The sequence below is a fragment of the Cupressus sempervirens genome, chromosome 4 (genome assembly GCF_028749045.1).
Source record: "Cupressus sempervirens isolate cs-2001-9-10 chromosome 4, ASM2874904v1, whole genome shotgun sequence".
Taxonomy (NCBI): Eukaryota; Viridiplantae; Streptophyta; class Pinopsida; order Cupressales; family Cupressaceae; genus Cupressus; species Cupressus sempervirens.
The window spans coordinates 877831137-877853802 of NC_143121.1; the positions used below are offsets into that span (position 1 = coordinate 877831137).

Here is a 22666-nt window from a genome sequence, read left to right on the forward strand (position 1 = left end):
CTAGTAGATTATATAAGAGCTACTCACTCAAAAAGGAAAAAAGTCCTTTCATTTTTTCTTGTAAAATAAAATCTTCTCTATACAAAAAGTGTAATATTTTTCCCATGCATCAATCAGAAAAGAAACCTGGTACAAAGGTGTACTCTGCTATTGGTAAGGAGCATGGAATTTTGTTCAACTTGGAAAATATAAAGGTTGCAACTAGAAATTTTCATGATGGTAACAAGCTTGGAGAAAGGGGGATTCGGCTTTGTTTACAAGATAACATAACTCTAACCGACCACATTAAATATGCTATTAAATTGAACCAAGTTACTTCTTCATTCTCCACTGAACAACAATCTAAAAATTATTTCATAGAGAATGAAAGGGTGGGAATATGTCTTGAAGTCACACAAAGTAGGCATTTTAATTTTGAATTTTAGAACTTTCATATATTATTAGAATACACTCTTGTACAATTTCTTGAAGTATAAATTCTCAAATGTTCACTGGTATATGTTCTGTAGATACCTTCCCATACAAAATAATTCAGAACATTGATAGTTATGAGAGCTCCCCTACTAGTGTGTATGTGACATAGAGCCAAATTGGACATTTTTGTTTGAATAGACTACTAAAAGCTATATCAACAGTTTGTAATAAGAGTCATATTTGGACATCAATGTAAAATACCAACACAATGTACAAAAACATACATAAATTCATCCATTATTGACCATTTAGGCTTTGAGTCAGTGAAAAATATACCTTCTTTTTAGTAATCAAATGGTCAACTTCAACAAGTAACAAGTTGACAAGCTCTGAAATCTCTGGTAGCCAAGTCAACTTTAGCTTTGTTGTTTTGACTGATCCTTCAAGATGGAGCATGCCATGAAGCCATACAATAACACCCTTTGAGTCTTTCTCAACATTTTTTATCATGGCATTGCTCCAATCCATCAATATTACCTCTTCACCTTCTGAGACAAGAGCAACATCAACACTCTCCAACAAAATGTATTTTGTGTAAGTAGTTGCTTTCTTGCTAGCACCTTCATACTTTTTATGCCTAGCTAGAATTCTGACAAAAGGTTCTTCAGGCCCATTTGTTAAGCATAAAAGAATATGATTTTCAAAAAGAGCAGTGTGTCTAGGACAGACAAGGTCAATGATTTTTTTATACATTGTCCAAAGTTTTTCCCACTCCATTAGATTTAGATTTTTTGATGCTCCCTGAAACAAAAGTGCCAAAGAAAACTTAGATTTATAATTTTAATTTGTATAGGTTATAAGAATCTGTATGGAAAACTATAGAAAATTAAGTGAAAAAAATGTGTTCCAAAGAAAAAGTCCAACATTTAAACTTACTTGTGACAAAATAAATTGCTTTATAGCCTCTACTGTCAATCCCCTCCATAATGTTCCTTGCACTATTGGGAAGCGAGGATCATCTCAACCCTCCGCTTTTCCATTATCTACAAACCACTGTAGTTTTTTCTTGCTTAGGAGAGTATATACAAAATTCAAATGGCTAAAATCCCACACATGTACTTTCTGCAAACCCATGTCTTCTAAGACCCTGTAATATTGTTCATTACTATCATGGTACTCACTTGATAAGAGAGGACGTGTCACACCTTCAATGCTATCCACATATGGGCATACAAAATCATATGTTGGATATATCTTGTATTTAGATCCAACATGGTGATAGGGGACAAGATTACATCTATAATAAATAGGATCCCATAATGTTTTGTTAACATCTTACATATCCAGCTTACCTCTTAGACAAAATTGCATCGCCCTCTCAGTAGTAGCAATAATTTCTTTCTACAAACACATATTTTGTTCCACAGAGTTATTCCTATTGATGGACTCAATTCTGTCCATTCTCTCTTTCTGCATCCACTCTCGAGGTGTGTCATCCACATATGCCTTCCCTTTTGATATCAATTTCTTAGCCATTTCTACTAACTGCAAAAAATAATCTGAAGTGTATGTAGGTCCTTCTCCTTTAATTCCTAGCATATCAAGGTCATTCAATATGTTCTCTACAAACTCATTGCTTTCTTTAGTAGGGTTTGTATCATCAAAGTGTATAATCAAGCACCCTTTATACCTCTGAGAAAAGTATTGGTTTAAAAAACTAGCTTTTGCATGTCCAATATGAAGATATCCACTCGGCTCAGGAGGAAACTGAGTACAAACTTTTCCAATTTCTGCATCCGGTAGATCAATGTCAAAAGAACCTTCCTCCTTAGCTTTCTCATTGCTTTCACTTTTGATACCATTAGGCTCACTTTATTTTAGACTTTCTAGCTTTGTCTTACCAATTCCTCTTCTACCAACATATTTATCAGCTACTTGGCTGTGTACTGGATACTCTAACAATATTGAGTTGAACCATCTAGCTAAACTTTGATATTTCTTTGATTTTCAGATACCTTCCCATCTTTGCCCCCTCCTATTTGATGACTTCTTCTATATATGTGCGCAGAGGATAAGGAAGTTGTGCCTTTCTTATCTATTATTTACTAATTCAATTTAATAAATATTTAATATTGGTATTTTGTAATGACCAGCACATGCACCTATAAAGTACAATGATGATGCCAATAGTTAGATATGTTTTGTGGTATATATTGCTCAAGTTAGATATGTTGTGTGCTATGTATCCTTCAACAATGGAGTGAAGTTGGGAGTTTTGGTTGGTGCTTTTGTTTCATTCAATTATTTTGATTATAGATGATGTAAAAGTAAATTAAATATGTATAAGTACAAGTTGCAATTTACACCAATAAATTTATGTGTAATATCCTCACAATAAATATTTCTTACACATAGTGTACAATACACTTGTTGTTCTCATTTTAATTTATCATTCTATGTTGTATAGTATGTCTTCAAACATCTATAACTCGTAAGGTTGAAAATCTATTTTGTGCCAAGGAAAATACAAAAGCTAAATTTGAATATTTATGGATGCAAGTTGCAATTTATGTTGGTAAGGTCCTTTCAATATATATTGCTTACAAAATATTTACAGTAGACTTTCTGCTTCAATTGAGTTTGTCACTCTATCTTGTATGGTAGAGTCTTCAACAAATGTGTGACATGAGTAGGAAAATTATGTCATGCTTAGATTATTTGTAATCACCAAATGTCTTGGTTCTCCATGCAACACTCTTACATAGTATGGAATCACCACAAAATCTTCAATTTTTCCAAGTCTGGGTTCTCAAGATTTTGCAATACTCCCAGTATCTTTAGAAAAAAAAAAAAGGCTACTACTAGGCCATTCTTGATTGGTCAATTGATTATAGTATCTTCAGGAAAAATGAGTAGAGTGCTATAGGGGCCATTCTTAATCAGTCAATTGATTACAATATCTTTAGGAAAAATGAGTAGGCCACTACAAGGGCCATTCTTAATCAGTCCACTTTAGCAATGGTCCTGGGTAAGCATTGCCTCTTAATGGAGAGTGAATTACATATGGAAAAAGTTAATCTAGACAAAAGTTGATGTTCTTGGTTTATATCTGTTTTGTGATTTTCTATTTTTGAGTTAGAATAAAATTTTGGTTGCAGGACAAGAATAATATACCTGGCAAATGATATTGCTGAAACATATCATAATCTAGCTAGAAAGGTTTGTTACATTTTCTTGATTGAGAAGCAAAGAGACCATGCATTGCTCGATTTGATATTTTGAAAATGATTTTTTTTCCCTTTTACCTATTTTCTTGATTATGTGCATGTCCAATGCTTCATGTGTGTTAACTATTTAAAAGCTACATGTTTAAGTCTTTTGGAGAAAAAAACCTTAAGTATAGTTTTGAGAACTGGAGTTTACAAGTTTAGTACATATACTTTTAAATTTTTTAATGAAATTGGAAATGCTCATCTTATTGCACCTTTTTTAAGGAATTTAAAAAAAAATGAAGCTGTCATCTTGTATTGTTATGATATACTTGAGCTCATAAATATTTAATGTTTATGGAAGCCAATCATTTTGATCAGTAGCTACCAATTTCAATGCCTTTGCATATTGTTGTTAGATATCATAGCATTTTCCAAGGAGCTTTGCAAAATGTACATCATACAGCTAGGGAAGCTACATTCCTATTGCAAATATAGTGACAATTATACTTCCAACATGGCATTGCTCCCATAGATGTTTCTACTTATTGAACTCATATTTTCATGCAAAGTCCCTTCTTTTGTCTTAGGATTGCTGGTTTAAACTTAAGTTCTTCTCTGATATTGACTTTGAATGATATATTGTGGTGGTTTGCTAGAACAAGCCAACATTCTAATTTTTAGGTGTCACATTCACTTCTTGTTGATGGTATATTTCCTAATAGGGAAGGCTGTGTTTCTTAGCTAATTTATCTTCAGTTTTTTCTTTTGTTATCTTACCTCTGTTAAAGTATAACCTTATTGTATAATGATCAATTAATGTGCAAACTTAGAGTTCTTAGCTTACCACCATTAGAATATAATTATATTCTTTAATGATCAATTAACGTGAAACTTAGAGTTTAATAAAGTCTTTTGGAGTTTAGATTAGTCTAAAATAAGTCTTTATGTTCTATTTACTTTTTAACTCAGTGTAAGTCTATATAAGAAAGTTTTTTTTTTTAGTTTATTAATTGAATATCTTGGTAATTTTTTTGTTTTTTGTTTTCTTAATCTAGTATCAAAGCTTAAGTTAAGCTTCAGGATCTGAGAAAGTGAATCATTGTAGGGATTATGGTTGATTGTGATGTGTTCTTGAATTGCATGTGAAGACTAGTGAAGATTCAAGAACCAAAAGAGTTTGTATGCAATTTTAGAAACTCATTAAGGGCAAAAAAATAATGAGTTTTTAAAAAACGTTGTGGTGCTAGTATTTGCAAATTTGTGTGGCAATTTTTGTAGTAATTGCAGTTTTTTAAATAGCTAAAAGTTGTGCTTAGGTTTTCATTATTTTTTCCCATGATATTTGAAACAAAATCAGGGGTGTTCCTTTAGTGGCTAGGGTTGGTGATACAGTTTTTGATGATTGTTAGTTTGCTGACCAGAACTTGACCAATTTTGTTTAGGAATCCCTCTTTTTTAATTTTGCAACAAATCCCATATTTGAAAATTTAGGGTTTTACACAATTAATTAGGGTTTAAAGGGTGTATAAATTTCCTACACAAGGTGGTCCTACATATTTGAATTCCTACTTAAGAATAATTCTTCACTTTAATGCATTTAAAACTGAATGAACTCATATGATATCTATCTTCATCAAAGTAGTGGAACGAGTTAACATGATTGTATCTTAATGTCATGCTTTCAATTGTTTTTGTAATTCTTCTATTGCTGTGGCTATTTTTTAAGTCTAGATTGTGTTAAGCCATTAGCTGATAGAGGAAAGTTGGTATTCTAGAATCCAAATGATGTCTTCATGTCCACCCTACAATTGGTATTATTTGAAGTTGGACTATCTTGATATATGTTTTTGAAAGAAGTACTAATATTTTGTCATCCTTTATTGGTTTAAATATTTTTGGGTTGCAATGACATTAGTTTTTTAATTTATTTTTTCTCATATATCTATTCATGTATTCTTGGCATGCCAAAAAAATGTGCTTTAGTAGCATTCAATTGATGGATCAAGGGTTTGTGTGATTTGCCTAAAAACAAGGTACACAGTTTTGGTGATCATGTGGTTCTTTTGCAAGATTTAGTTAACTTGCAAGACAGGTCACATAGTGTGAAGTAAGTTCCTCAATGTATTTTCATATGTGAGGATTTCTCTTTTATTGTCCTTAGAATTTAGAATATCTGAAGGACTTTTGTAAGACTGAAGTGCAACAATGCTTGTGATCTGATTAGAAACAATGGAGTTACAAAATTTAGCAGGGAAGCATAAGTGAATATTGTCTTGTTCCATGCTGCCCATCCATGATTGTGGTTTATTTATTATTTTGAAGTTCTTTCTCATCATTTCAAGGAATTTTCAATAATGAACCTCGTAGGAGGATAGAGAAGATTAATCCAGAAGGCAATTGATTATTTGTGGTATGAGAGGACTTCATTATTTTTATGATTTTGTTTTCATTTCATGTTTTCATTGAGGGGATCACTTTGAATTGATGGTTGTACTTATAAATGACTACTATATAAGTTTGGCTTTGATCCTTTCATTTGCTAGATGGTTATTTGTTTTCTAGTTTTATAAGTTAGCTTCTGTATATAGGTCTTACTATCCTTTAAAATAAAATGAGATGTTTTCTTTCTGACATGATTTTCTCTCTTATTACTATTAGTGGTAATGTTTTGTAAGAATATCACCAAGTATGAGGAACCTACACAACAGTTGGTCAAACAGATCTTGATGAACTAGATAAATGTAATAATGTAAATAATGTGTTGTAGGAAACATCAAATGAAAAATCAACTAAACTTGAAAAATTGTCAGCTTTGGAAGGAGAGCAGAGCCCATAGAATAATGTAGTTGAAGGATACAATGAAGAGAAATTGAAAAATAATGTGAAGGAAGTTAATCATGATGGTGGCTCTGAACCTTCATCGCATACTGCTCTTCAAATAAGCTTCACCTTTCCCACTTCATGCTATGCAACAATGGCTATCCATGAACTATTGAAAACATCAACCTCAGTATGTATTAGTAAAGTTATCATCCAGTGATATGTTATTGCTTTATTTTGGGAGATTTGTGTGCATAATGTTGATTTGGATGTCATTGATTTCTAGAATTGACTAGTTGTCATGCTTTTTTTGCATTAATATGGGATTTTTGGTGGCAGACAACTTTTCATAAGACCTTGAATGACTGAGTGATTGATTGATATTTAAAACTAATACAATTTTCTATGGATATCAAGAGAAAAACATTTGCAAACTATTTTGCTAGTGCACATGTCTACAAAACATTATTTAGATAAATTGGAACATTGTTAACATGATTCATATAAGTGAAGCATGGACCTGGATTGTTAGTTGCCACTCATGATTAGCATCTACGAAGAGAAAATAGTTAGGGGCAATTATTTTCGGGGATTGCCTCTCATCTTTGAGCTGGTTATATACTCTATTTTTACTTGTGCTTTTCAACATTAAAATGGTGTTGCAAGGAAAATATGTTCCAAACTCTAGCTTTTGGGCATGTCATTTACTTGACAATCTACAATACAATTTGGGCATTATATCAGGACTCCCTTTGAGCAATTACCTCTTGCACAAAGGATTCTCAGTACTATATGTTGAGTAGATTATCAATTTAATTGAAATTTAATGCTCACTACTTGCTTATATGTAGCCTAGGTTTGTGTTGAATTTAGATGTAGCATTTTGTTTGATTACATTAATTTCCACATGTTCATTTTTTTGGCTAATCAAACTTATTTTACAGTAACTAGAGTATTTTACTAAGCATGCACAACATAACCATTAAAGAGCCTTAATCAAGTTTTTGCTAGGCAAAATTGTCATGAGCTTGGAGTTTGGATCTTGAGATTCAAACATTCTTTCTTAAAACTATAGGCCTGTGGACCATGGTAAGTTTAATTTCCAGATCTTCAAAGATTTCTATTTAGCCCTTGCTATACATTTAATGAAAAACATTGTTCCAACACTATTAAATGTAGGATATTACAGTGGAATTAGAGCTAGTTGCCAGCCTATCAAGTCGTGAACTCCTTTACCATTATGAATCCAAAGTGACTATAAAGCAAAACTTTTTACAGATTCATAAAAATTGGATTTGGAAATTTGTAACAGGTTCAACTTATAGTTATGGGAAATATGTTCTATTTAGAGCTTCACATACATAGGTAGTTCAATCTAAAAGGATCATCTCAAGGTTGATTAATAGACACAGTTGAAATTGATGAGACTACAATTCTCAAGGATCTAGATTTGGAGTTTGTGTTTTAGCTTGAGCCAAAATGGTGCCAAGCACTTCTAAAGCAAGTTTCTTAAGCCCTTGCTGTAATTCTTTTGGGATGAAATGATTTTATATTTATTTGGCTATAAATTGCAATCATGAAGATAAATCAGTGTCAATTCAATGTACAATTCCCACATTTCCTCGTGCCAACCTATTACTGGCTTGTGAAACATATTGTATTTTAACTTAAAATTTTTTTTCCATGGATCAAAAACATATTGTCAAATTATGATACAAATATTTCAAGACTACAAATGTCAAGTAAGAGCTAGCTTGCATTCTTAATTTAATGTAAAATTTTCCACAATCTTCTTCCACAAAAAATTGTTAATGGACAAGAAATTATTATAGCAGTACGCTCTGCCAAGTTTATAGCTCGAAAATAGTTGTTTAGGGCTGGTTCATATGACATGATGATTCATGTCTACAATTATAACACCATGGAAAAGGTAAAAGTATTTGAAGCACACACTAATTATATCAGGTGTGTGATAGTTCATCCAACCCTACCCTATGTTTTGTCATCATTAGATGACATGCTAATCAAGCTTTGGGACTAGGATAAAGGTTGGAAATGCACGCAAATATTTGAAGGTCATTCACATTATGTGATGCAAGCTGCCTTTAATCCCAAGGACACAAATACATTTACGAGTGCCTCACTGGATTGCACTATAAAGGTGGGAATCAGTGTTTTCTTACCAGTTAAAAAACTCAAAAATTGGGCTTGATTTGACAAGTTTCTTTGTACCTCTTGTATGCCAAAATTAAAATTATTTACTAGATATCATGTTTATTTGAACTAATTTACCTCACTTTGATTTATCATCCAGAACTGGAGTCTTGGTTCACTATAATTACCAAAATTTACCCTTGATGCCCATAAAAAGGGTGTAAAATATGTTGATTACTTTACAGGGGGTGATAGACCATATCTAATTTCAGGTTCAGATGATCATATAGCCAAGGTGCTCTTTACAAATTCCTTCCTGGTTGACATTTGTTACTTTTTGTATCAATCTTTTTGAATAATAGTCCATGGCTCATTTTCTTTGGTGTACTTGTATCAGGTGTGGGATTACTAAACAAAAAGTTGTATCTAGACTCTTGACAAACATACCCATAATGTATCAATAGTTTTCTTTCATCCTGAACTTCCTATCATTATCATAGGTTCTAAAGATGGTACTGTACACATTTGGCTTTCAACAACATACAAGCAAGTTTATTGAATTATTTTTTCATTGGATTTCATAAACACGTAATCTATTTCTGGATGATAGTGCCACTTGCATTTGGCATTTATAGCACATCCAATGATGTATACTTGTTATTTCTAGTCCATTGCTAACAATATTGGATAAAATCATAAATATATGGTCTCCTGTATATGGTGTACTTGTATGATTTATTTTATAAAATATTAATTTACCTTTTTACATTTTTACTCATATTTAATTGTAGGAAAGAACTTCAAGTGATTGTTCATTCCGATAGACATCTTCCCATACAATAAATTATTAATATTCCTTGGCATGTGTATTTGAAATAGGTTGTTTGTGGGCTCTTACGTTAATCTTTACCAATTTGCTGATAAATGAGTGATTTACAAACTCACATGTTGTAACTTTCGAGACATGAAGGGTTGTGTGTGCTGAAATCTTTTTGAATAATCTCAAGCCTAAATATACCATCTTGAATACAATCAATCATTATACTTTTGTTTTTTTCATCTGCGTTCTCTATAGATCGTTTAAGTAGAAATCTATTCAGTAGTAATATTAAAGTGAACTATTGACACAATATTGCCATTCCACACTATCTTCAATGATTTTGTCAGTTTGGCCTACTCCTTTTTATTAGTTTGTGATATTTTGTCCAATATAGTACATTGCTTCAAATGAATGAGTGCTGGGAGGGTCTAGTTCTATTGATGTTGAGCCTAATTTTAGTTTAGCTAGCCATGCCATAAATTAATTTCATAAATTTTTTCTTTTCTCAGTTAAATTTTTTTTATTGGTTTGTGAGAAGGAAGATAACCATGTTTTGGGCCAATTCCTAATAGGCAATAGCTAAAAAGAGGATTTTGTGTAACAATTGTTAATTTTTGTATAGTTAGATAGAAGCTTGCAATTATTTTTGTTACTTTATATATACTTATAAACAACTGTGAACATGCAAGGTGGTGTGCAAAGGGTCCATCTCTTGGATGGTTAGTTATGGTTGTGGGTTTTAATCATTTTTGCAATATTTATATGAACATGGAGTTTTATATTAGATGAATGAATAAATTGTACATCAAGAAGAGCATTGCATCATAGGATTTTCTTTTCCATCCTAATCAATAAAAGAAGATGTTTATGGTATTAGAATCTTTTATATGCTTTGCAAGTGTTGTGAGTACAATTGCCTTGCATATATGTAGCCATGGCTATTAGCTAGAGATCAGAATTTTATAGGATAATATAAGATGAAAAAAGAAGTGATTCATCTTTGAGATTTTAAAAACATTTTTGAAAAACTACAGCTAACTCTGGAAATCACCCACAAAGTCTTGGAAATCTTTAACATAAATATTCAATTTTGTAGGAAATAGGGCCAGATATGTTGGGCAATATCGAATTACAGACACTGAATCATTAGAAGCATCTAAGGAGGCAGTTGGGACAATCTGGTTTGCCATAGAAGCCAAACTTTCTCTTGGGTCACCAATACCAAGCCTTCACCATCGTGGTGAAAATGATTGTTGGCATGATGCATTTTCAACCATCTCAGACAAGGAAAACTATGTATATTCCTCCCAATGCCCTATTGTGTTCTCCCATATGCATTTTTAGATATTTGCAACATGTTAGTCATAAAAGAATGGAATTGGTCTTAAGCCATTCTATGTCACATCTTTTGTCAACTTAATATGTGTAATCATTTAGGCTTTGATCCATGGTCCATTAGACTGATTAGTCTCATGGATGTCATTAAACATCTTCATTCATTCATTCATTTATCATTTTCTCTCTATATCTATAGCTTTTTACTGGAAATCTCTAACGTTTGCCACTTGAAGTCTCCATCATTTGTGGAAAATACAGTTCTAGTGTTTTTCTGATCATGTGTTAGAAGAAATTAGTATGACTTATGTAGCTATGATACATAGAGGTGATGATGATGTTGGTTGTGATTGCAGGCATGCCCACCCTTCCTTATCTTTTTGCAAATGACTTCATTGAAGTCCTAAAGAAAAAACATGTTTCTGGCACATTTAAAGAAATGGTGAGGAAATACAACCACTTAAGAAATGCAAGACTATTCTTTATTCTCTTACATTTTAATAAAATTACATTTTTCTCTTTTACAACTAGTAGTGGATAAGTTTGTATTACTATTGTCAATTTTATGATTATCCTATATAGGCTGGTCAATCACTCTGAAAACTAGCTGAGATATCTCTTAGGAGTCTTACATATCTCTAATTTTGTCTCCATTTTTGATTGATCTTATTGCCTTGGATACAAGGTTGATTGGGAAATATCTAATTCTACTTTATGATTGAAAATGCATGTAGAAAACTATGTTATGTGTATGGTACTACACTAGATTAAGTAGCTAAGGTCAAGGGACTTGTAAAGTTTGATCTTCAAGTAGAACCTAAGGCGGGAAAGTTCCAGATTGAAGTTGGAGGCAATATGCTAGGGGTTTTTGACTTTGGACTTGGAAGATTTGGTTCTAAGGCAATATTTATACCCAGGGATTTTGGCTTAGATCTAGAGGAGGATGATGGTTACTTGATTTATTTTGTTCATGATGAGAACACTGGGTATGGTTCTAGCTTACACTCAATTTTTTTGAGTCTTGAGTTGTCTTCTATTTTTCTCTAGAGATGATAAGAAGAAACTTATATTTATGTGAAGGCTATTGTCTCTCAAATACATGATGAATAGGTTGTCTAGTACATGCCACTATTTTGAGAGATATAATCTTCAACAAAATGGATTAGAATAATAACAATACCATAGCCAATACTAAAACTAGAATTGGGATAAATCATATTATTTACCATTAATCACTATATTAGTAGGTAACATGTCAAGAAAAAACTGACTATGTTAAAAAAATCATAAGTTATGAGATGATCAATCAAGAGGAAACAATTGAGAGCTTAGAGTGATACAAGTTTTAGATGATCATATGAAATGAAATGGGCATGGGAGTAGAAAGAAACTAGAAAGACATTGTGTATAGATCAAGGCATGAAATGGATGGTTTTGGAGCACTCAGCACAGACACTCGACATTCAGTATCATCATTCGAGATCAAATGGGTGTGTGGGATTATACACACCATGAAAAATAAAGGATGGAATTGAATGCTTCCTAAGGCTCACACTTATTGAGGTCCACTTCAGCAATGACCCTTCCTGTGAAACTATTGTCTACCATCCATTTCATGCCTTCATCTATACACAATATCCTTCTAGTTTCTTTCTACTTGCATGCCCATTTCATTTCATATCATCATCTAAAAATTGTGTCACTCTAAGGTCTAAATTGTTTCCTCTTGATGGATCATCTCATAACTTTTGATTTCTCAAAAAACAATTTGACCAAGCATTGGTCAAAATTTCGACCAATGCTTGACAATTTTCTACCAAGCATTGGTCAAAATTTTGACCAATGCTATGCAGTATTCTACCAGCATTGGTCAAAATTTTGACCAATGCTTGGTAGAAATTGTGCCACCAATTTTGTGCAATTTTTGACCAACCAGTAGGTTGGTCAAAATTTCAACGAGAAAATTTTTGACCAATGGGTTGGTCAAATTTGGTTGAAGTTTGGGTCAAAATTTCAAACAATAATGGTCAAAAAATGACCTCAAATGTACTAGTGGTTGTAGCCAAATTACTTGTCTTTGTATCCTAAAATTTTTGCTGAGGTTCTCTGAGTATCTATCCCTCCTCTAATAATTCATTTGTTGGCATCTATTTGAGCTCTTCTTCAGGTGTTGCTTGCTCTTGTTCCACAGTAACTGTTTCAAGTGCTTTAGAACAACTGAGAGGGGTAGGGGGTGAATTAGTTATTCAATGTCCAAATTTCCTATTCAAACTTTTCACTAAGTAGTGAACCCATTCAACCATTCATTCATCCAAACTTTAACTTATCTAATCAACAAGTTAGTGTAAATAAACATGCAAGCATAACACATAATAAATTGTGATATTGCAATAAAGATTTAACTATGTGATTTTGAGTCAAACTCATTGACCCATGTTTCATGAGTAGTGATTCAACATGAATCCATCTCTCATGAGAATAAATGGTACACTTAGCACTCATTGGATCTAGGCGATGCTCATAGGGGTGAAGCATTTTGACTTCATGGGAGGTCACCCATCCTAGTACTACTCCAGCCTGAGCGCGCTTAACTACAGAGTTTCCTCCATGGTTAAACCCAAAACTTGCAACCCCATTTAAAAAACCTTCAGCAAGTGTTGTGCCTTATGAACCATTCATTAGGAAGCCCCTTCAGCTCATCAATTGATAAATAGGAGATAATTTCCACAGCAAGTCAAATTGTGATATTGCTATCAGGATTTAACTGTGTGATTTTGAGTCAAACTCATTGACCCATGTTTCATGAGTAGTGATTCAACATGAATCCATCTATCATGAGAATAAATATAACACTTAGCACTCATTAGGTGATGCTCATAGGGGTGAAGTAGTGGGACTTCCCGGGAGGTCACCCATCCCAGTACTACTCTAGCCTAAGCGTGCTTAACTATAGAGTTTCCTTCATGGTTAAACCCAAAGCTTGTAACCCCATTTGAAAAACCTTCACCAAGTGTTGTGCATTATGAACCATTCATTAGGAAGCCCCTTAAGCTCATCAATTGATAAGTAGGAGATAATTTCCACAACAAGTCAAATTGTGATATTGCTATCAGGTTTTAATTGTATGATTTTGAGTCAAACCCATTGACCCATGTTTCATGAGTAGTGATTCAACATGAATCCATATCTCATGAGAATAAATGGAACACTTAGCACTCATTGGATTTAGGTGATGCTCATAGGGGTGAAGCACTAAGACTTCCTGTGAGGTCACCCATCCCAGTACTACTCCAGCTTGAGCGCGCTAAAGTTTCCTCCATGGTTCAACCCAAATCTTGCAACCCCATTTTCAAAACCTTAACCAAGTTTTGTGCCTTATGAACCATTCATTAGGAAGCCCCTTAAGCTCATCAATTGATAAGTAGGAGATAATTTCCACAGCAAGTCAAATTGTGATACTGCTATTAGGATTTAACTGTGTGATTTTGAGTCAAACCCATTGACCCATGTCTCGTGAGTAGTGATTCAACATTAATCCATATCTCATGAGAATAAATGGAACACTTAGCACTCATTGGATCTAGGTGATGCTCACAGGGGTGAAGCACTAGGACTTCCCGGGAGGTCACCCATCCCAGTACTACTCTAGCCTGAGTGTGCTTAAGTACATAGTTTCCTCCATGGTTAAAACCAAAGCTTGCAACCCAATTTGCAAAACCTTCACCAAGTGTTGTGCCTTATGAACCATTCATTAGGAAGCCCCTTAAGCTCATCAATTGATAAGTAGGAGATAATTTGCATAGTAAGTCAAATTGTGATATTGTTATCAGGATTTAATTGTGTGATTTTGAGTCAAACTCATTGACCCATGTGTCATGTGTAGTAATTAAACATGAATCCATCTATCATTATAATAATTGGAACACTTAGCACTCATTGGATCTAGGTGATGCATACAGGGGTGAGGAACTGGGACTTCTTGTGAGGTCACCCATTGCAATACTACTCTAGCCTGAGCGCACTTAACTATAGAGTTTTCTCCATGGTTAAACCCAAAGCTTGAAACTCATTTTGCCAAACCTTCACCAAGTGTTGTGCCTTATGAACCATTCATTAGGAAGCCCCTTAAGCTCATCAATTGATAAGTAGGAGATAATTTCCATAGCAAGTCACATTGTGATATTGCTATCGAGATTTAACTGTGTGATTTTGAGTCAAAATCATTGACCCATGTTTTATGAGTAGTAATTCAACATGAATCCATATCTCATGAGAATAAATGGAACACTTAGCACTCATTAGATTTAGGTGATGCTCACAGGGATGAAGCACTGGGACTTCTTGGAAGGTCACCCATCCCAGTACTACTCTAGGTTGAACACGCTTAACTACAGAGTTTCCTCCATGGTTAAACCCAAATCTTGCAACCCCATTTGAAAAACCTTAACCAAGTGTTGTGCCTTATGAACCATTCATTAGGAAGTACCTTAAGCTCAACAATTGATAAGTAGGAGATAATTTCCACAAGAAGTCAAATTGTGATATTGCTATTAGGATTTAATTGTGTGATTTTGAGTCAAACTCATTGACCCATGTTTCATGAGTAGTGATTCAACATGAATCCATATCTCATGAGAATAAATCAAACACTTAGCACTCATTAGATCTAGGAGATGCTCACAGGGGTGAAGCACAGGGACTTCCTGGGAGGTCACCCGTCCTAGTACTACTCCAGCCTGAGCGTGCTTAACTACAAAGTTTCCTCCATGGTTAAATACAAATCTTGCGACCCTATTTTCAAAAACTTCACCAAGTTTTTTTCCTTATGAAACATTCATTAGGAAGCCCCTTAAGCTCATCAATTGATAAGTAGGAGATAATTTCCATAGCAAGTCAAATTGTGATATTGCTATCAGGATTTAACTGTGTGATTTTTAGTCAAACTCATTCACCCATTGTTCATGAGTAGTGATTAAACATGAATCCATCTCTCATTAGAATAAATGGAACACTTAGCACTCATTGGATCTAGGTGATTCTCACAGGGGTGAAGCACTGAGACTTCTCGGGAGGTCACCCATCCTAGTACTACTCCAGCCTTAGCATGCTTAACTACAGAGATTCCTCCATGGTTAAATCCAAAGCTTGAAAATCCATTTTTAAAACCTTCACCAAGTGTTTTGACTTATGAACCATTCATTAGGAAGCCCCTTAAGCTCATCAATTGATAAGTAGAAGATAATTTCCACAGCAAGTCAAATTGTGATATTGTTATCAGGATTTAACTATGTGATTTTGAGTCAAAATCATTGACCCATGTTTCATGAGTAGCGATTCAAAATGAATCCATCTCTCATGAGAATAAATTGAAAAATTAGCACTCATTGGATCTAGGTGATGCTCACAAGGGTGAAGCATTGGGTCTTCCTAGTTGGTCACCCATCCCAGTACTACTCCAGCTTGAGCGTGCTTAACTATCGAGTTTCCTCCATGGTTAAAACCAAATCTTGCAACCCCATTTTTAAAACATTCACCAAGTGTTGTGATTTATGAACCATTCATTAGGAAGCCCCTTAAGCTTGTCAATTGATAAGTAGGAGATAATTTCCACAGCAAGTCAAATTGTGATATTGCTATCAGGATTTAACTGTGTGATTTTGAGTCAAACTCATTGACCCATGTTTCATGAGTAGTGATTCAACATGAATCCATATCTCATGAGAATAAATGTAACACTTATCACTCATTGGATCTAGGTGATGCTCACAGGGGTGAAGCAATGACACTTCCCAGAAGGTCACCCATCCTCAACTACTCCAGCCTAAGCGTGCTTAACTATAGAGTTTCCTCCATGGTTAAACCCAAAGCTTGCGACCCCTTTTGCAAAACCTTCACAAAGTGTTGTGCCTTACGAACCATTCATTAGGAGTCCCCTTAAGCTCATCAATTGATATGTAGGAGATAATTTCCACTGTAAGTCAAATTGTGATATTGCTATTAGGATTTAACTGTGTGATTTTGAGTCAAACTCATTGACCCATGTTTCATGAGTAGTGATTAAACATGAATCCATATATAATGAGAATAAATGGAACACTTACCACTACTTGGATGTAGGTGATGCTCATAGGGGTGAAGCATTGGGACTTCTCGGGAGGTCACCCATCCTAGTACTACTCCAGCCTGAGCGCACTTAACTATAGAGTTTTCTCCATGGTTAAACCCAAAGCTTACAACCCCATTTGCAAAACCTTCACCAAGTGTTGTGCCTTATGAGCCATTCATTATGAATCATTAATTAGGAAGCCCCGATGTGCTTAGGCTGGAGTAGTACTGGGATGGGTGACCTCCCAGGAAGTCCGAGTGCTTCACCCTTGTTAGCATCACCTAGATCTAATGAGTTCTAAGTGTTCCATTTATTTTCATGAGAGATAGATTCATGTTGAATCACTACTCATGAAACATGGGTCAATGGGTTTGACTCAAAATCATATAGTTAAATCCTGATAGCAATATCACAATTTGACTTGCTATGAAAATTATCTCCTACTTATCAATTGATGAGCTTGAGGGGCTTCCTAATGAATGGTTCATAAGGCATATAACTTGGTGGAGGTTTGGAAAATGGGGTTGTGAGCTTTGGGTTTAACCATGGAGGAAACTCCGTAGTTAAGCGCGCTTAGGCTGGAGTAGTACTGGGATGGGTGACCTCCCGGGAAGTCCCAGTGCGTCACCCCTGTGAGCATCACCTAGATCCAGTGAGTGCTAATTTTTCCATTTATTCTCATGAGAGATGGATTCATGTTGAATCACTACTCATGAAACATGGGTCAATGAGTTTGACTCAAAATCACATAGTTAAATCCTGATAGCAATATCACAATTTGACTTGCTATGGAAATTATCTCCTACTTATCAATTGATGAGCTTAAGGGGCTTCCTAATGAATGGTTCATAAGGAAAAAAACTTGGTGAAGGTTTTGCAAATAGGGTTGCAAGCTTTGGGTTTAACCATGGAGGAAACTCTGTAGTTAAGTGCAGTCAAGCTGAAGTAGTACTGGGATGGGTTACCTTCCCAATGTTGCGCCCCTGTGAGCATCACCTAGATCCAATGAGTGCTAAGTGTTCCATTAGTTCTCACGAGAGATGGATTCATGTTGAATCACTACTCATGAAACATGGGTCAATGAGTTTGACTCAAAATTACACAGTTAAATCTTGATAGCAATATCACAATTTGACTTGTTGTGAAAATTATCTCCTACTTATCAATTGATGAGCTGAAGGGGCTTCCTAATGAATTTTTCATAAGGTAAAACACATGGTGAAGGTTTTTCAAATGGAGTTGCAAGCTTTGGGTTTAACCATGGAGGAAATTTTTTAGTTAAGCAGGCGTAGGTTGGAGTAGTACTAGGATGGGTGACCTCTTGGGAAGTCCTTGTGCTTCACCCCTGTGAACATCAGCTAGATCCAATGAGTTTTAAGTGTTCCATTTATTTTAATGAGATATGGATTCATGTTGAGTCACTACTCATAAAACATGGGTCAATTAGTTTGACTCAAAATCACACAATTAAATCTTGATAGCAATATCACAATTTGACTTGTTGTGAAAATTATCTCCTACTTATCTCATAAGAAATCAACACATGACACAGTGATTTATGTGAAATCCCAATTTGAAAAAAACCACCACTAACATGCTACTTGATTTTAACCCTTTTGAAGTAATGCCCTGTGAAAGGCCTACCCTATTAAAGGCTTACAACACACTGTTAAATGTGACCTTGTTAGAGGATTTAACCACCCTATTAGAAGTGGGCTTGGTTAGAGGACTTTAGAACATTCACTTGGAATGCCACCCTATTAAAGGATTTACAAATGGCTGTTAGGCCAACCTAAGTCCATAAGATTTTTAGATCTAATAAAATTGCTAGAGTATTAGAAAATCTTGACTTGACTTTCCTCCATATTAGAAAATTAGCCTGAGTGCGCTTAACTATAGAGCTTCCTCCATGGTTAAACCCAAAGCTTGTAACCCCATTTGAAAAAGCTTCACCAAGTGTTGTGCCTTATGAGCCATTCATTAGAAAGCCCCTTAAGCTCATCAATTGATAAGTAGGAAATTTCCTACTTATTCTTGAATAATCCTTTATAATTTGCCCAAAAACGGTTTACGTAAGATTTTGTGCCAACTCATCATCCTTATCTTCCAACTTGTTCAAAAAATTCAATGTAACCACTAAGTTGGCTTGGATTTGGTGAATCTTCGTCATCTAAAATAATGCAACAGCTTGACACTATTGAAATATTGGTGCTCGACACATATTGTGTTATTTGGCATCAACTATGTTTTTCCTAATGCTCAGCACTTGAAGATCAGTCGGCACCTACTAAATTTTTTCTAATGGTCGGCACCTGATCTTCACTTGGCACTTGAAGATTACTTGACACACACTAGAAATGTCTGTTACTTGGCTTCTGCTAAGAATTTTCTTGGCTTCAACTAACTTGCTTGGCACCCACTAAAGATTTTAGTTTAAGCTTTGCAGTCAACCTTGTTACCATTTCTTCTTCCAATGTATCTAAGTGGGACCAACCTTTGTATCTCTGAGTATTCCATCAATACATGACTTAAACATTATCTTAACTGATCCTTACACTAATTACAAGATCATAACTCAACCTTTCCTTTAGATGCTCTTGTCACATCTTGTTGATCAAATCCTCTTCATCAATCAACTGAGTGATAGTGCTTCGATCTTATAAGAAAATATCATTCCTACAAATAGCAAGTTTGACATCAATAGAAAAAAAATGATTGAAAACATTCTTTTACAATAATCTCCCTCTTTGATCTTCAACAAAAATTAGCTTTTCAATTAGATTTCTACAGTGACATGAGGGAGAGGAGTGGCCGAAACTTTGACCAAGAAAGATAATTCCTAAAATGGTGGTGATGATGTACCCAGAGACCCTTGTGGTAGAGGTGGCATTTGGTTCCAATCCTCTCCCAAAAGTTGATTTGTGGGTGTATCTTATATCTTGTCACCCACCATTTTAGTTCCCAAGGGCGTAAAATTGAAATAAGAAATGTTCAAAATATTTATTTCTTTCCCTTCGTGATCATCAATCCATTGCTACTACTCATCTTTAGAAATGATAACCTAAATAGGTTCCTAGGAATGGATGTTGACATCATTTTGGAGCTTCTTCTTCTTATTTCATTAGCAACTCTAGTGAAATGAGTCCTTTGACTCAAGGGGAGATTATCTTCTTCATCTTCTTCATCACCTAGCTTAGGGATGGTTTTAGGCACCTAATGGATGGGAATAACTTTCTTCTATAACTTTCCCCTTCACATCCTTCTTATAGTAGGCCCAAATTTGGCCTTGTTAGTAGCCAAAGGAGTGGCTTCTTCCTCTTGACTAGGTGGTAACATGTCTTATACTTCCTACTTTGATTCCTATTCCTGTGGGGGCACTTGTTCAGTCTATTGATCCTGATCTGTTTGCTCATCTTAAGGCTCTGCTTCTACCAGATCTTGTTGAGATTGCTGAGATGGAAGGGCCTAATCAATTTTCTCACTCCCCTTTGTTTCCCTCTTTCTTTTACTCTTTCCCTTATCAAACCTAAAGTACTCAACATCCCTCTTGTTGGATACAATTGATTAATTGTTTGTTGTCTTTGATGTTACACAAATGTCATATCAGTTGACAGACAGTGCTTACCGAGCTCACTTGGTCAGTGAAGATAGTTTTCCTTGTCTACCAAGCATTCATAGGTTTACTCTAAATAGATGATAGTTTCTACTGAGCTCACTTGGGTGTCAAAGGAATTGAGGTAGAAAAGAGTGTTAACCGAGCTCACTCGATGAAAGAAGGGAAAGTTGGACAAAGTTATTATTCACCAAGTTCACTCAGTTGCCAAAGGATTTTGCCAAGTTCATAGTGTTAACCAAGCCTCTATTGGTTAACACAAAGAATCATTCTAGAATTAGTTTCTACCAAGCAAGGTTGGCTTACAAAGGATTTTTTCTTGTTTTGGCATATGAAGTTTAATTACTTTATGTATTGATTCTAGCCGACTATGATGATGAATATTGGTTATTGTAATTTGAATTTGGGTTGACTAAAAAATTTGGAAGGTATAAATAAAAGGTCAAGTTTGATATCTCTAATGTGTGTGCAAGCGTATTGATTGAATTGAAAAGAAAAGAGAGGGAGCGAACTTGAAGGATAAGTAGGTATCCTTGTGGAGTAGAAAAGTAATATTCGATCAGGAAGGATCAAGTTTAAGAAGAAAAGAGATCTAGATTCAGCAATTCAATTGCATCAAAATCAGGTCATTTCATTGTTACTCTCTAACCATTGTAGCAGTCATCTAAAACCTCTTAATAGGGGTGGTTTAACAGCCAGTTGTAAATCCTCTAACAAGGTGGCAATTCCATTGAATTATTTTAAGACCTCTTGCAAGGCCACTCCTAATAGGGTGATTAAATATTCTAACAAGGTCACACCTAACAGTGTGTTTTGTAACCTCCTAATAGGGCTTACTTCAGAAGAGTGAAAAATAGTAACTAGTTACATTGGTGGTTTTTCCCAAATTGGGTTTCCACGTTAAATACTGGTGTCTCATGTGTTCATGTTATTTCTCTTATGCTTGCAAGATTAATTATTATTAATGTTTTAAGATCTGTTAAATTTAATTTACACTCTGCATTTATCGAGTTACAACATTTTTTGAGTGTTTATCGAGTAATAACAACGAGTAATAACAACAATGAGTTTTCTAAGTCTAGATTTTATTGTTGACATCTAAGGGATCTGGGATTTATTTTAGTGGTATCTGACTCACCCCACCTTTGAGTTACTCCTATATTTCCAAAAATTGGTATCAGAGTATTTGTTGCTTGTAGGAAAGGTTTCAAGGACCTAAGCTAAAGATCAAGATGTCTTACAAGAGAGAGATTCCAAAGCTAAATAGAGACAGCTTTTCAATATGGTAGGGACTCATGAGACTTCATTTGGACACCATTAGTGATTCAAACTGCAAATATCTTGATGAAGAATACAAAACTCCTACTGGTACATTATCTGTTGGAGATCTTGTTAGAAAAAGAACCATAACATCATAATGATTGATATTGCATCTACTCTCAGCTATGATGAATTTGATGAGATCAAAGACTGTAAAATAGCTTTTGATACATGGAACAAGGTAAATAACATCTATGGTGGTGATGATAATATAAGGAGAGGTAAAGTAGTAAGCCTTAGAGGATAATTTGATCAAATGAGGATGAGAGAATATGAAAATGTTGCCAAATATGTGGAAAGAATCAAAGCTAATGTCAGTCCAATTAGAGCTTCTGGAGGAGAAATCAAGGAAGAAACTATTGTAAGTAAAGTTCTTAGAACATTGCTTCCTATTTTTGCAATTAGAGTATCTACTATTCAAGAAAAGAGATGTGATTCAAATCACAAGTTAAGTTTGGATGCCTAAGATTGAAAACTTTTGAGCTAGACAACTTTGATAATTATGTTCTAGCTTCAAAAATGCTGAGTCTACATTTTAAGCTAAACTTTCACTCAAAGAGAAAGGAAAGAAAATAAAGGACATTTAGTCAGAAAGTGAAGAGGAAATAGAGGAAAGTTCTGATAGTGATCTTGAAGTTGTTGAATCTTTAATTGCAAAGAAATATTCTAGAGGTAGAGGAAAAGACAAAGGTAAAGTTCCTTTAATCCATTTTTCATATGAAGAGATTGGTCATATTGCTGGCAGATGCCCAAATAGATAAAGAAAGGATGAGAAGAAGAGCCACAAGTACAAAGGCACGAAGGAATCCAAAAGTCACAAATACTTCAAAGACAAATGTAAGAAGACTTGTTTTATGGCTAAAGATTCCAAT

At 34.5% G+C, this 22666-nt stretch overlaps 1 pseudogene; it reads right to left on the reverse strand.

The window, feature by feature from the left end:
- Positions 1-711: 711 nt before the first annotated feature.
- LOC149564195 (glutamate--tRNA ligase, cytoplasmic pseudogene) overlaps positions 712-22666 on the reverse strand; it is a 67660-nt pseudogene continuing 45705 nt past the window's right edge.